The sequence below is a fragment of the Homarus americanus genome, unplaced genomic scaffold (assembly GCF_018991925.1).
Source record: "Homarus americanus isolate GMGI-L3 unplaced genomic scaffold, GMGI_Hamer_2.0 scaffold16430, whole genome shotgun sequence".
NCBI classification, from domain to species: Eukaryota; Metazoa; Arthropoda; class Malacostraca; order Decapoda; family Nephropidae; genus Homarus; species Homarus americanus.
The window spans coordinates 120,579-130,569 of record NW_024729259.1 but is presented as its reverse complement, the minus strand read 5'-3'; positions in this window follow the sequence as shown (position 1 = coordinate 130,569).

Below are 9,991 nucleotides of genomic sequence, written 5' to 3'. Positions count from 1 at the left end.
TAAATTAAAACAAAAATAGATATAGAAATAAAAAAATAAAAAGATCAAGCATGAGAAACAATATGTATGTTGTGTTAAAGTAAGCGAAACAATTGAGACCCTGCAATTTTGTGTAAATGAGGCAGAAAGTAAGATCCGCAACCTGGGACTTGGTCACAATTTTTGTGATGCCATATGGCAGCAGGGTCTACCATATGACATTAGTAACAAAATTTCCTTAAAATTGTGGTATAATGTTTGTAAAATGAGGATTGACACCAGTACAGGCAGTCCCCGACTTACGATGGGGTTAGGGACCCAAATCCAGGTCGAAAATGCAAAAATAATACATAGAAAATCTAAAATGGGTTTCTCTTTTTCTTCTCAGGACCATAAAACTCTCACTTAAGCTTGCCAGTCATTTTAAAGGGAATTACAAACGAAAATTTTGTCAGTACACAGCACAATCACTAACGTCGGGATTCGAAAATACTTAATTTGAAAAAATTTTGGTACGACTGAGGCGGTCGTATGTTCGGGTGGTCATAAGTCGAGGAGTATCTGTACTCGTAAATAATAAATTTTTAATGAATCTTAAAGGGAAGAGTTAAAGAAGTGGAATGCATATGATACGAGTCAGAAATGGAAATGCTACAATCTTGAGACATCGCTTGGGTGTCTAGTTACAAGAATTTTGAGGGACTACGCCATTGAAAAAAGTAAGTATCCTGTACAGTATGTATGGTTCTAGACAGGTAAAACCTCATAGACAAAGTGAAATTGAGGAGCAATATTTAAAAGTTACTTAACAAATTCATGTAGTCTTTGAATTATACTTATTTTCACTATGTAAGCTGCTGAGGTTTGTTGCAGTTGTCCATTCTTAAGTATTTAAGGATATGAGATAAAAAGGTTATTGACATCTTTTATTCCCACATACAGGGTATAGTATTTCAATCATATGTTCCCTGCAAGTTCAAGCACTTCACATCCTTGCTGAAGAGTATTAGTACATGTGAATGTCTTGTATACTGCATTGTCCACTTGTTCCTATTTATCAAGATACTCATAACATCTCCCACTTTCCATTGTTCCCGAATAAATAACAATATCAAAAGAGATAACAGCAGCCAGTAGTGTGCACCACTAACAATTAGAATTATTATTCATAAACTCTAATACATGTTGCTGTTAATGTAAAAGACACATTCACACATCAAAAAATTGGAATTTATAATAATACTTGGTTAACCCACGTAAGCCTGGAAAGGAGGCGCAAAATGATGATAAGTTGCAGTACATATACTCTTAGGTATATGAAGTGAAATTCCACAAGAAACCTCAGGGGCATATCCAGGAATATCAATAGGGGGGCCCAAGAAATTGTGGGTGGGGGGACATGGCAAGCACAGCAAGCCCACCCAATTTTTTGGGGGGAGGGCTGGTGGGGAGGTCCTTTGCTTTTACTTTTATCCTCTTCACCACTGATCGGTTCGTTAGCCACTTGGGTGATCGGTCACGTCTCTGATTACTTTTCCTTTTCTTTTATCCTCTTCACCAAAAGATCGGCTCGTTAGCCGCTTGGGCAATCGGTCACGTCTCTGTCAAGCACTGTTGGCAAGTACTGGGCATGCACCGGCTCCTGAATGTACCTGAACCTGCTCCAGTGTTGGTCAAGTCTTGTCTTGAAAGGGCTCACACTCGGTGCCGTCACAACACTTTCTGGTAGATTGTTCCAAGAGTTCACAACTCTCACTACAAAGAAGTTTGCCCTCGCAGTTTTCTGGACTTGCGGCTTCTTCAATCTTGAGCTGTGACCCCTTGTGGGGCGAGCGTCCGTCAGCCCGAAGTAAGGACACTCGACTGAGTAGTGCCCCTTGAGATACTTATACACCTCAATTAGGTCACCCCTTGTCCATCCGTACTATAAGTTAGGCAAGTTCAGGCGCTCCAATTTCTCAGGGTAGCTGAGGTGCCGAAGTGCAGGCACCAGTCTGGTGGTCCTCCTTTGAACATTTTCAACCAACTGACAGTCCCTAGCATATCTCAGGGATCAGATGGGGTGACAGTACTCCAGATGGGGAAGCACTTCACTCTTGAAGATCGTTACGAGGGACAGACCATCTAGATATCTGAACGACCTTCTTATAAGACCCAATATTTTATTTGCCTGATTTACCTTCTTCTCGCTATGGCCCAAGAACTTCAGCTCATTGTCAACATACACACCCCTCTGAAGATGTGAATTACACAAAAGCGCTTGGGAACTTCGTGTTTTCTTGTTTCCTTGTGGTTATATATATATATATATATATATATATATATATATATATATATATATATATATATATATATATATATATATATATATATATATATATATATATATATATATATATATATATATATATATATATATATATATATATATATATATATATATATATATATATATATATATATATATATATATATATATATATATAGTATAACCCCGCTTTACACGGTCAATTGAACCCACGGAGGCCGGCGTGAAGCGGGAAACACGTAAATGGAACAACAGAACATATGGGATTAATTGAAATAGAGACTGGGCCGATCCCCAAACTCCACTTTTTCCCGGCACAATACGTACGTTTTAGTAAAAATAACATCTTAACTTTATGATGGTATGCACACACACATAATATAGAAGAGAAATATCAATAAGAGAATAATATACTGTACCAGGTAAAAGAAAACTCAAGGTTTAACACTTACGTCATGGTAGGTTAGGTTAGAAAAAATCAAGATTTAACACTTACGTAAGGTTAGGTTATGTTTTAAAAAATCAAGGTTTGACACTAACCTAAGGTTAGGTTATGTTAGGAAAAATCAAGGCTTAACACTTGCATAAGGTTAGGTTATGTTAGGAAAAATCAAGGTTAAGTTTAACACTTATGTCCGTAGAAGAGATGGGTCGGCTTACGGGAATGGAGGCTGGTTCCGAGGCAGAGGGCAGGCTACTGTCCCTCAGGTGAGTCACCATCACTGTCTCTGTCACTATCACTGGCTTGGGCTGGCTGTGGTGGGTTGCGGGCGAAGAACTCGGTAATGCTTTGTTGACGGCTAGTGTTGATGTCGTGATACACCTTGATGTAGGGCTCCATAGTCTGCAACAGCTGGGTAGTGAAGACTTCATACCGGTGATCGTCAGGGTCCTCGGAAAGGATGAGCTTCAGTTTCTCTACATACTCGATGGCACCCCTTACATTACCATGCGATAACTTGTGTTCTTCTCGGGATGACGCACCGCCTGTCTCTTCACTGACGTGATCGTCCTCTAACATCTCGTCGACAGTCACATCAGGATCCCTTATCACCTCCATAATGTCGTCGTTGGTGGTCTCGGAGAAGCCTGCAGCTGTAACACTGTGCAGCTTCTCTGGCAAGGTCCACTGCTACTGCAACAATCTGAACCTCACCAGTCACAGGTTGACTCTGCCTCCCACCTGGGATACCTTGCAACACATGTCTCCATGCGTGACGAACTGTTGCTACAGACAGCTGATCCCATGCCTCCACCAAGAAGTCCACAGCTTTCTTGACGTTAAATTTCCTCCAAAAGTGTTTCACAAGAACTTCTTGCACTGCCAACTGTTGGTCCTTATCGCTCTTGCTATTGGTGTCACCCAGGTTACGCAACTCATCCTTGGTGTTGGTATAGTCATTCAGGAACTTAAACTTCTTTGCAGAGAATGCAGCTTTCACATTGCAGATTAATTCTTGGTCCATGGGCTGGATTAATGACGTAGTGATGGGAGGAAGGAAGACCACTTTTACGTTGGGGTGACGATCCAACAGTAGGGGCGAGTGTCCAGGTGCATTGTCAAGCAGCAACAAAATCTTGAATGGAACATTCTGTTGCTCACAGAATTTCTTCACGTCGGGAACGAAACAGTCATCAAACCAGGAGAGGGACAGAGTAGAGAACATCCACGCCTTATGTGCGGTCAGCCAGTGGACATTTAGCTTGGTCATGTATATGTTCTTGTAGGCGTGTGGCTTGCGGGCTGTGTGGATCACCAATAACTTGAGTTTACAGGAACCAGAGGCATTGGTGGTAAAGAGGACGGTGATGCGCTCCTTCTGCAACTTCCGGCCCCGACACTTGCTGGCAGACTTGACGAAGGTCTTGGAAGGTAGCTTTATCCAAAACAGACCGGATTCGTCCATGTTGAACACCTGGTCGTCGGTGTACTGTCCTTCCTCCGTAATAAGGAGGAAAATCCCTAGCCGCAACACTCGCTTCTTCACCATCTTGTTCCTCGTTTTAAACCTGTGCAACCACCCAGAGGAAGCATTGAAGGGTTTGGGCTCTGCAATTCCCATCTTACGTGACACTGCTGCGTACAGTTCACGTGCGTACTCCTGAACTGAGCGCGTGTCGACCACCATGTTCCGTCTTGCCTGACGAATTAAGTAGCTCACAAGTAAATTCTCCGTCTTGAGAAGCACCTTGTTGTGGCAATACAGTACTTGATCATTGAAGCACCTGCAGACTTTGTGATGTTCATGTGTTCTTTTATCTTGGCTGCATCCTTCTTTATCGTCTGGATCGTAGATTCGTTCACACCATGCTGGTGCGTCAAATCAACCTGTCTTGTTCCTTTCTCCAACTCTTGGATGATCTTGTACTTCACCTCGTAGCTTAGGGCACGTCGTATCTTCTTTGGCTTAGGGCGGCTGGGTCCAGGTAATGCAAGGTTTTTCTGTGGTGGTGGTGGTCCGGTGGCAGCCATTCTTATGGAACAATTGATATCTATATACACGGTGTAGCCGGGAGGGATGTAACTGACGTGGCTAGGTCAAGGGGCTTCATCCCTCCCGCGGCAGGGCACGTCATATTACATTAAACCAATCACAGTTAGCGGGGAGGGAGGTAGGTAAAGATGCATGGCCCACTCACAGTCCGATACGTTATATGACGTCACCGATAACGCAACAAAGACATACTCTGCGCAACCTACTCGCGCCGCTTACCCAACATGGCGGGAGAGATGGCGGGAGGTTTGAATCCAAAAATGGCGCGGCGCGGGAAGACCGCCAGCCCCTCTCCGCGTATATGAGTAGATGCACTGCGTAAAGCGGGAATTCCGGTTCTGGCGGGGTACCGCGTAAATGTAAAAACGCGTAAACTAGAACCGCGTAAAGCGGGGTATTACTGTATATATATATATATATATATATATATATATATATATATATATATATATATATATATATATATATATATATATATATATATATATATATATATATATATATATAACAGGTCGGAATTTACTGGACTTTAATTTCTCACTTGACTTGGGGTTTATTAAAGATTATTAGATGGTAATTGCAGTGGAAGCGCCCCTTTGAGAGAAATCCCGAACCAGCACAAGAACACTTAAATTTACTAAACAAAATGACTTGTCCGTGACCCGTGGAAAGATAGCGTCTGTGATTGGGATGAGTGAGACACACTGTAAAATTTACACTTATATTCCCTCCAACACTACAAACACAATCAAATAATGGTACACCAATATGCGTACCTCTTAACCTGAACTTAAAATACTACTCTGGGGAATAAAAGTTATACATGATGTTGAAATTATTAGAAACTCAGGCAATGCCTCATTAGAGGACAATGAGTTTAAAGTATTAAAAAATGTTGCTTGCACACATGAAACAGGCCTTAAGGGCTTTCAACAAAATAATATCACCCCAACAGATGCACACTTCCTAACCTAACTTAACCACTACTCTGGGGAACAAAGGTTATACCTGAGATCGGAATTATAAAGAAAAATTAGATGCATTATAGGAATTAAATCACAGTATCACTCTGGTTCCACTTAGTGACACAAACATTAAAAAAACAATACTATCAAAATCATTTAGGAACTATTACTATACACGTCAAGATAATATCAGTAACTGAAAAATGGTATTAACTACACACAAAAATATTGTCACTATTATTGAGATGTTACTGGGTCCACCAATACCCGTGAACCATGCTCCACCCAACTCAACATACACCCGTAATAAGGGAGATAAAATGTTCCTCTAGGTATCCTCTAGACTCCTGGTCTCAGTGTGTGACCATTTATTTACTCAGATTGCCTCAGTGTACTCTCAGTGCGTCCATGGGTGGGAAGAGAGAACGCCCGCAGGTGACCATGGCCAGTAGGTAATACTTCTAGCTGACCGAGGGCACGTGGTGTTGTGCACCCACGTGGTAAGAACTGATCACCCAATGCTGATGCTGGTCCCGTGTCGTTTTAGTTGTCGGGAGCACTCGTCCACTCAAGAGATCCTTTGCTACCCCGCTAAACAGTGACAAGCCTACACTGATCGTTCCAACGGCGACAATCGCCAATCCTCAATCATCAACGGCAGTCTCAAACGGCAGTCAATCTCTCGCAGTCAAGTGGGTTCTGACGGAAACCCTGAAATTAACTCACTGTTAGCTCTTGATAACTCTATCACTGCCCTATCTAACCCCTATCTGAGATCATAAGAACATAAGAACATAAGAATGGAGGAAACTGCAGCGGGCCTATTGGCCCATACTGGGCAGTCCCGTTTACACCCAACCCCTATTGCTCATATGAGCATCCAACCTATGTTTGAAGCAATTCAGCGTATTCGAGTTAACGATGATATTTGGTAACTTATTCCATTCATCCACTACTCTGTTTCCAAACCAGTGTTTACCTATTTCACGCCTAAATCTAAATTTGTCTAATTTAAAACCATTGTTATGAGTTCGTCCCTGGTTAGATAGTTTGAGTACCTTTGTAATGTCCCCTTTGTTTAGCCCTGCCTTCCACTTATACACCTCTATCAGGTCGCCCCTCGTTCTACGTCTCTCAAAGGAGTGCAAATTAAGATGCTTTAACCTGTCTCTATACCCAAGGTTCCTAATGCCCGGGATTAGTCTTATCATTCTCCTCTGAATTTTTTCCAAGGATTCTATATCCATTCTGTAATACGGTGACCAGAACTGAACTGCGTAATCCAGGTGTGGTCTCACAAGAGCAAGATACAGTTTTAGGATGACCTCGCTAGTCTTGTAACTAACACTCCTTTGTATGAACCCAAGTACTTTATTAGCCTTGTTACGAGCAAAAACACATTGTTTACTTGGTTTAAGGTTCCTACTTATCATTACTCCTAAATCTCTCTCGCAGTCGGATTTCTCTATGGCATCGTTGTTCATCTGGTATCTGATTTCCCTGTTTACATCTCCTATACTGAGTACTTTACATTTGTCGACGTTGAATTTCATCTGCCATTTTTCAGACCATTCGAAAAATTTGTTTAGATCTTCCTGTAGTTTTGCCGAGTCCTCGTCAGATTTGATAACACGTCCTATTTTAGTGTCATCAGCAAATTTACTTATGTTGCTGTCAATGCCGATATCTATGTCGTTTATGTATATAATAAATAATAATGGTCCAAGTACTGAGCCTTGGGGAACTCCACTTGTGACGTTGCTCCAATGGGACTTAGTGCCGTTAATGCTCACTCGCTGTTTCCTGTCCTGTAACCACGCCCTAATCCATTTAAGGATGTCCCCTTTGATTGCCATTAGCTTCTACCTTTCTAATTAGTCTTTCGTGGGGGACTCTGTCGAAGGCTTTGCTAAAGTCGAGATATACCACATCATAATTGTGCCCCTCGTCCACCGATTCGAAAACTGATGAAAAGAATGTTAATAGATTAGTTAGGCAAGATCGGCCACTTGTGAAGCCATGCTGGGAATCATTGATCAATCGGTGCTTCTCCAGGTGATTTCGAATAGAGTTTGAAATGATTGCTTCCAGTAATTTGCCTACTATTGATGTTAGACTGATTGGGCGGTAGTTAGAGGATAGTGATCTATCCCCCTTCTTGAAAATCGGTATTACATTCGCTATCCTCCAGGATTCAGGTACTACACCTGTTTTTAATGACATGTTAAACAACTTTGCTAAGCGCATACTAAGCTCTTCCTTACATTCCTTTAATTCTCTGGCAAATATCTCACCGGGACCAGGTGACTTATTAGGCTTTAGTTTGTCTATTTGCTTACTAACATTGTTACTAGTCACTACTATCTCACTTAATTTGTTTTCTTCACTATCTCTGAATAGAGTCGGTGCCTTGGGTATCATGTTTAAATTTTCGGTGGTGAAAACTGTTGAAAAATATTTATTCAAATTATTGCTCATTTGTCCGTCGTTATCAGTGAGCTCGCCGGAGTCTGACCGTATTGGTCCAATCTTTTTCGTGTTTTAGTTTGATACATTTGGTAGAATCCTTTGGGGTTTGTCTTCGCCTCCCTTGCTATCCTTACCTCATTATTCCTCTTTGCTTTCCTTATCTCGGTTTTAACCCTACTCGCCAATACCCTATAATAGTCCCGGAGGTGAATTTCGCCACGATTTATCCTTCTACCTATAGCCTTCCTTTGGCCAATGATGTTCTTTAAATAATTATTTATCCATTTAGGGTCGTTGTTGTCTGATCTGAGTTTTTTGTATGGTATGTTCTGCCTTTGTGCATTAAGTAACTCACTATTTAAATTGTCGTGGAACTCAGCAATCTCAGATCTCGTTATCAGGTCGGTGTCATCTGTCAGGTTCACGGCCAAGCGCGACACCCCCTCTCTGAGCTGCCTCTTTAAACTGTCAAAGTTTGCCCTTCTGAAATCTGGTACTTTAGTGGAATTTTCCTTACGTCTGCCCTGAAAATCTAACTGGAATCGAATTTCTTTGTGATCGGTGTTTGCAAGTTCGTTCCCTACCTCGACATTGCTAATTAGGTTTTCTCTGTTCGACAGAACTAAGTCCAGTATATTATTACCCCGTGTGGGTTCGGTTATATGTTGACTTAGGAAACAGTCCTGGATCGTCTCGGTTAATTACATTTAGTATCACATAGGCCTAGTTTCACAAACTCTCGCTACGTGCGAGAGCGCAGTCTTCCCTCGGACGACCTTGAACTCAGTCTCTCCAATGGCGCCACTAATTCTAAGGGGAAAACTTAACTATAGTCTTACTTTTAAGGGTTGCTGCCACCAAACCCCCTCTGGACAGTATGTAGCTCGTTAGGTAGCGGGCAGAGTGGACTAGGCATTGAGTTAGGTTTTTCATTGACCAGAATGATAAGGGGAAAGAAGGGTGAAACCATAGTATGTCTTAACTAATTTATTCCTTATAAAACATACTGTAAAAACAATACGAGTTGGCCTTCCTCAGAAGAACAACGAAGATGTTGGTTACCCCGCTCGTCACTAGACGTCTTACATTAATTGCGTGTCATCCACCTACTTATTGCATAGCAATCCGTTACCCCCTTACCTCGGTCATTCCTTCTTACACTACCCCTTAACAAGTCAGACTGCTCCACCTGTATGGAATATAGCACCGTAGGTTATCATACATAATAGCACCATCTCACCTCCCTGTAGCACCATCTCAACATACCTGTGACACACCACACCTGCAAGTATGGGACTCCTTGTAATTTCTAGGTGTACATATCAGGCACCTCGTTTGCACACAGCCCTCGGTGGGTAGAGAAGAGGGCTACACCAAGAGACATACCAGTACTGTTTCTACTCCTGGTATTATGTCGCTCCAAGTGACGACCGTGGAGTTTCTCAAGCGTTTCCTTATTTGTTCCTACTCATTTGGGGTGGTATGCTGGGAATCCACAGGTTCACAGGAATCCCCCCGCCTTCAAGACTGCTGACACTCATCAGCCCAGCAACAAGGTCGGATTCTGTTTGGAAGACAGGAGCTGCCCCCGTTATTGTGTCAGTGGTACAATAAATGGGTCTAGGGCATCTGCTTTCATCAGGGACACTGGTTGCTCGTGCCCTGCCTGACACTGACATCTCCAGCTGCCCGAAGGTTAGTGTCTCTGATTATTTAGGTCGTGTTGACCAGTTCCCTATTGTTAGGTGCTATCTGCGTTGCCCTATTTCACTGGT